Genomic DNA, 6,160 nt, shown 5'->3' on the forward strand with positions numbered 1-6,160 from the left:
AGGACTCAGGTTTGCCCGGGAGCACACGTACAGCATCTCTCAGCCAGGGGCCTGGAAAGACCCTCAAAAGCCCCGGTCCCACGGTGTCAGCTGCAGCGTGCCCTCGCCTACCCTGTGCACGTCTGTCTGCAGTTCCCAGGCTGCTGGGACAGGACAGCGGGATATTTGCCTCTGGGAAGGAGACCTTGTGCCAGTGAGCCGAAAGGCAGCATTTGCTCTCACTGAATCGATAGGGTGGTGTGGGTGCGATGGAGAGCACTATTTGGCCCAACTGGCTGTCAATAGTGCTGCAGCTTTCTCAGCTCACAGCTATTGTCAGGACAGCAACTATTCATGCACTTATTTTCCAATAGATCTGATTTGAATAATTCACCTTCCCTGATCTCTTTTTGAAGCCAGGAGGGCCTAGCCTTTATGACCCCAAACTGATGAACAGAGCTGTAGGATTGATTCCAGCTGGACTTCCTCCAGTCCTCTTGCTCTGCTCCCCCTCACCAGTGTCTTCCCCTTTGGCTCTCCTAAGGAGAGCCAGGGCAAGGGACCTCACCCAATCTCTAAGAAAAGGAAGTAAGACTGTGTCTGGCCTGAACGCAACTTATAAATAAAGACCTTCAGAAAGCAGTTCCTTTTTTCTTTTCACACTCTCTTAGTCCTCCCTCCCTGGCCCTCATGTCCCCTCCTGTGTGGCACAGATATGCCGCTTGTCCATTCCTGTTGATGGGCTCCTGGCGTTGCTTCGTGCTGGTGGTGTGGGGGTTCCAGGAGCACACCTGAAGACTTCATGTGACCCGAGTCTGTTCTGCTCCCTATGGTGCCTGTACCCTGGGGAGATCAGTAACTGCGTGCACACCCAAACAGCTGCTGCTTAAAAGGGAAATCATAATGACAAAAGAACTGTAAAAAAAATTAAAATCTGTGTCTGTTCTGCTGAGGTTCCTGGCCAGGCTACAGCCCGAGATGGTTGGAGAAGCTTAAATACAAATGAGCAAGTCGGACCCAGGCAGGTTTGAAAAACTAGCTGACTTTACTAAAGCAAACTCCTGTTTAATCATTCCTCTGTTGCTTTAAAGGAGGCATATACTGCCAGATAAGTGCAAATATGTTTGTTTTGAAGCCCTGGGTAAATGTCCTGTAGAGGAATTAAAATGTCAATCTGTAGCTGCATTTGTTTAATGAAATTGTATAAACAAGACTGTGAGCACAGATCACCCTCTCACTTGAGCGCTGCATCTTAAAGGTGTTGAACCACTTCCCGCTCCTCCCAGCACGTAGCCGTCCCCATGCTCTGCCGGCAGAAAGGTCACAGGGGTACTCACAGGGCTGCTGGAGGCAAATTCCCCCAGGTTAGCTTGTCCCCTACTTTAGCTGCTGTTCAACCTAACCCATCCCACCTGCTGCAGCTCAAGGTGCCTGCAGGGTGGTCTCGAGCCGAGATCTGCCACCAAGCACCAGGAAGGCAAGGATGTCTGCAAGCGCTGCTGGTGAGCATCCGACCACAGCCCCACAGCAGCAGCCAAGAGCTAAGCTGGAGCTGGCATGGAGGTCAGCACATACGGGTTGCCTTCACCTGTCTGACCGCCTGCATTGTTGCTTTGTTTAAGTGATGCTGCTCACCACTGTGACATCCTTGCCCAAATGGTCCTGTGGCATGCTCCGGGGAAGGGACACCTGGCATGGCCCATGGCTTACCAAACTCACGCCGGCTGCTTGCTGGGCAGCAAAAGCATCCAAGTGGAGTTACAGTGCTATAGCTATTGCATTTTAATTTCTCACCTAGGTCATTTTATAGCAGCTTCCCTGCTGAGGATAAGCCATAAAAAGCAAGCAGGAGTACAAGGCTACATCTTTATGTTTACTATTGGATCTCATATTCCTTATAAATTAATTTTGTGCAAGGTTTTAAACCCACCCCCTTCTTTAGAAGATGAACTGTTTGTCTAAAAGGGATTATGTTTCCACTTGTACTACAGGATTAGTTAAGAGGGAAGTTTGTATTTTACTGAGGAAGGTGCTGTGAAAACAGACTTCAAAAAAAAAAAGGAAAAAAGAAAAAGGGTTATCCTTTTCTTGCAAAAGTCTAACAGAAATGAAATCAAGTGGTTTCTCAGCTTTGCCTGTGTAGTGAACTGACATTCCTAATGAGGACAAACAAAGGTGCGATGTGATGTATTAAAGCCAATCAAGAATCAAAGAGTGCTTCAAAAACCAAATGGGCAAACTTACGTAGTGAACACATAGGAGTTCAGTCTGGCCCGGGGGAGATCTGCTTTTAGCCAGTTCATGTGATACCTGCTGAAGTGCAGGATACTGGTTTGCAATTTAAATACTGTACTGGTTAACCCCTTTGCTTTCTTTCCCCAGGTTTCCCAATTTTCTGCTCCATGGTGTAAGCTGTTGTGTGGCTTTGGGCAAGTCATTCAACCTCTTGCTTCCCATTTCTACTGGTAAAATTGCTCTGTTTATATCCCAGTCTCAGGAGGGACAGGCAACTGTCCTTTATTGTCTTTACACAGCCTGTTATGGTGAACACCTAACTTTGGTTGTTACTCTGCTCCTAAAACCGAAACAACGCTACCACTGAGAGGGCAGCGCTGACAGGAGTAGACACAGGAGTACCCAGTCCTGCAGTTGTACAGACCACAGAGCATGCGGTGGTCACGGCGGAGGGATGCACCATCTCGTACATCAGGTCAAATCCTTTCTTCACACATCACTTCGAAGGAGATTTGTATGTTCAGGGGGGACAGGACAGCAGACCTTCCTGTCTGCTTAGATGCAGGGTGGCTGTTGCACATGGCTTTGTTGGCAAAGGTAATTGTTTATTTATTTTTTAATCCTAAACAAGAGAAAAGGTCCCTGATTGTACAGCGGAAGGTAAGAATGGTTGACGTGGAAGAAATCTTTCAATAACAAGGGACTCTTTAGTCTGAGAGCACTTAAGGGATGCCTGTGTTATTGGCGAGAATTTTGATGGCTTCTTTTTCACATCCGTTAAATATTCAGCATGTTTTTAGCAATCTTTACCCTTTCTGTGAGGTTGAACGGGTTTGATTGGATTTTATGCAATTAGTATACTGTGAGAGTTTGTGAGGATTTGCTTCAATTCTGAGATGATTTCTCTTTGTCTGGTTGTGGTTTTCTACAAATATCTGAGCAAGTGCACCATGATGGCAAAAGCATTTGAGGAAAATGAATGTCAAAATCCCATGTGCTGCTACTGCTGGAAGAGGGAATTTAACTAAGATCTGCCAGCTTTCATAGTAAGAATGCTTGTATGCTTTTCAGAAAATAGAGGTTTAGTTGTTAGGAGATAGATAAGTCGCGTCTCTTATGGGTGTTAAATTACAGAAAGCAAAAGCATTTAGAAAGCTGTTCATTGAATATGCTCAGAAAAAAAAAAATCACAGCGGGTTGTGGTTTCTAAGAGCAGGAAAAAGGCCAATCTTATGTCATAGGCTAATAAAATATATTAAGGATGAAGTCAGTAAAAGTTCTGTAGGAAATCCTCTGAAACCGAGGACGAATAGCAACTTATAGTCAACTTTCTTAGAAAAATATAAAGTTAAGTCAAATTTATGAGACAAAAGTACATTTGGCCTCCCTTCGTATTGTAAGAAAACTTGGCAAAGGCTGCGTATCCTTCAGAAGGGAGCACTGCTTGCCATGGGTAAGCTCTGCATGGCTCTTCTATGAGGTGAACTCCTCCATAAACAAGTCACAAAACATTTCCTTGGCGCACGTTGTTAGTACTGAGAAATTTGATCAGAAAATAAAAGATAGCTAAATCAATGATTCCAAGTGTTTTCTAGCAAATGTTTGCTTTAGGACACGTCTGGCTTTGGGAGGATGCCCAAACACAGAAACCCAGTTTCCAGCTCCCCTGGTTGGAAGGACCATTTCAGGCAGTGAATTGAACACAAGCCCATGGAGAGCTCCTTCCCCAAGCCTGAGCGTGGCTTGAAAGGGCAGTTTTGAGAGAAGCATGAGCTAACCCTCCTCTCTGCAGTGAGCCCAGTGCCAACCTCAGCAAGCCATGGACAAAGAGGAATAGAGAGCATGAAAATGCTACAGTGGTGTCTCACGCTGACACCTCTGGGGAACTGCACCATGTTTGTGGAGAGAATCTGAGACCACTGCATTTCTGCATTGATCTGTTTGCCATCTCGCTGGGGAGGGCAGCAGTTGCACGCTGGTACTAGAAGCCTGATTTGCCTTTATGCTAGATATTACGGTGACTTATATTTTATAAGCCTTCAGAAGGTAATACCTCCAGACTCTGGTTTTTGCTGGTGTGAAGATGAAGCCGCTCCATGACTTAGTTGCTTGAAGTCTTTGCCCACGTGTTTGCTCTCAGTGGGAGCAGATTGCAGGAGGTGAAGCTGTTGCATGCGAGAGCCTTCCCCTGGCTCCCCTTTCCTTTCCAGCATGCAGGAGAACTGCTGCCTTGCTGTGGCATCGCAACAGTGGAAACCAAAAGTCTGAGTTTGTGCCGGATGAGTCACTGTCCTGCGAGGAACATTTAGGGGAAAGCAACTGATTGTTTAAGGGGTGGCTGTGAGAACGACTTGACTTGCTGTTTACGTTAGAACTATTCATCAAAAAAATCAAGTACTCAGTGCTTCTGAAATCTTGCTACCTGTTTTCGTGTTTTTTACTCTGAATTGCTGAATGCGGATACTACTGCATTTTTTGTAATAGTCCTGGCTGGATTGGTAGTCACAGCTTGAAAATCCCAGTTGAAAAATGAATTCTCCATGTACACTCCAGAGCCAAAATCTTTGGGGGCTAATTTAGATTCAGTGTTATTGTACTGACAACATCCTATCTGCTCTAACTTCACCCTTCCTTCTCTAGCTCAAAGGGGTGTAAGTGAAACTCTTGGGCACTCCCTCCGTCATGGAGGGCACGGTGGGATGCATCATTCTGGCGATGCCACTTTCCCTGTCTCTGACTTGGTGGGTTGATACGTGATGGAGATTGATACATGATGAGATGCGGTTGCTAAACCAGGAAATGCTAAAATGGGTTGCACAGTGGGGAAGAAATGGGTGCAAAAATCTCGTGCTGCTGCCAAGGTCCCCTCCCGGTGTTTGATGAGTTGATCCATACGGCTCGAAAATCAATTTTCACCTTTTGCCTTGCAGCGCACCCGTAGCGAGGGTGAGAGCTCATTATTTTACCCATGTCAAGGTCTGACAGAAAGGATGAAAGGGATTTATACTTGTCCTCGTAACTGGTCCCTAAAATCTTGTCCTCAAGCCTGTATTGCTTTCCTTTTCACGCTGGGAGAGTCCGGTCTAATCTGAATGTTCACGACCAGGATGGACTGGCAGTGTGCCAGAAGCTGGATTTGATCAGAATTTGCATAACACGGAGCAACTGGATCCATCTTTAACGTGGAGGTCAGGCAGGAGGAGACCTACAGGCCTAGCCGGCTCTGAGCTGCGCGCGGGGGGAACACCTCCTGCCCTCCCCGTGATTTATAGCTGCCGTGCAGGGAAGTTATTGTTTTTCTACTCAAAGTATCTCGTGCGGGCTTATTTTTGTTGGAGGCGGATCGCTCGGAAGAGCATCTAAAAAGCAGCCTCCTTGGTTTGACGCCACTTGTACCTCACCGCGCTGCTTGTCGGGGGGGGGGGGGGGCTGGGAAGGGCACGCAGCGCTGCCCCGAAACTCCAGGAGCCGGGGGGCTTTCCTCTCCCTGCCCTCCTTGGAAGGCGGCCGGTGGTCTCGCTGGCCCTTTCCCGTGGGTTGTGGAAATAGCTCTGCCTATGGCTCTGGCTCGCTTTGGGTGGCGGTGGCGGGGAGGTGGCGCGTCCCTCTGAGGGGCAGCTCCCTGACGGGGTGGCGCGGCGCAGGGGGCGGCGGGTCGGGGGTTGCTGGGGTGTTGGTGGCTCTTCCTGGTGGAGGGACTGATTTGGGACGTTTTGGGGGTGTCGCACCGGCAGGGCCCGTCGGTTACCCAGGCGCCTCAGGCCGCCCCGGGGCCGCGTGTGCGCGCACCGTCCTGAGGGGGGCGCTGCCGCGGGGGTGGGGGGGTGGGGGAGGGCGGGGGCGCGCGGCCCGGCCGCCTCCGCCTGTCAACGGGGAGCAGCTGCTGCCCCGGGGCGCGGGCCGGCGCCGCGCCCTCCCGATTGGCTGCCGATGACATCACCGCCCC

The sequence above is a fragment of the Buteo buteo genome, chromosome 12 (assembly GCF_964188355.1).
Source record: "Buteo buteo chromosome 12, bButBut1.hap1.1, whole genome shotgun sequence".
In the NCBI taxonomy this organism is placed as follows: domain Eukaryota; kingdom Metazoa; phylum Chordata; class Aves; order Accipitriformes; family Accipitridae; genus Buteo; species Buteo buteo.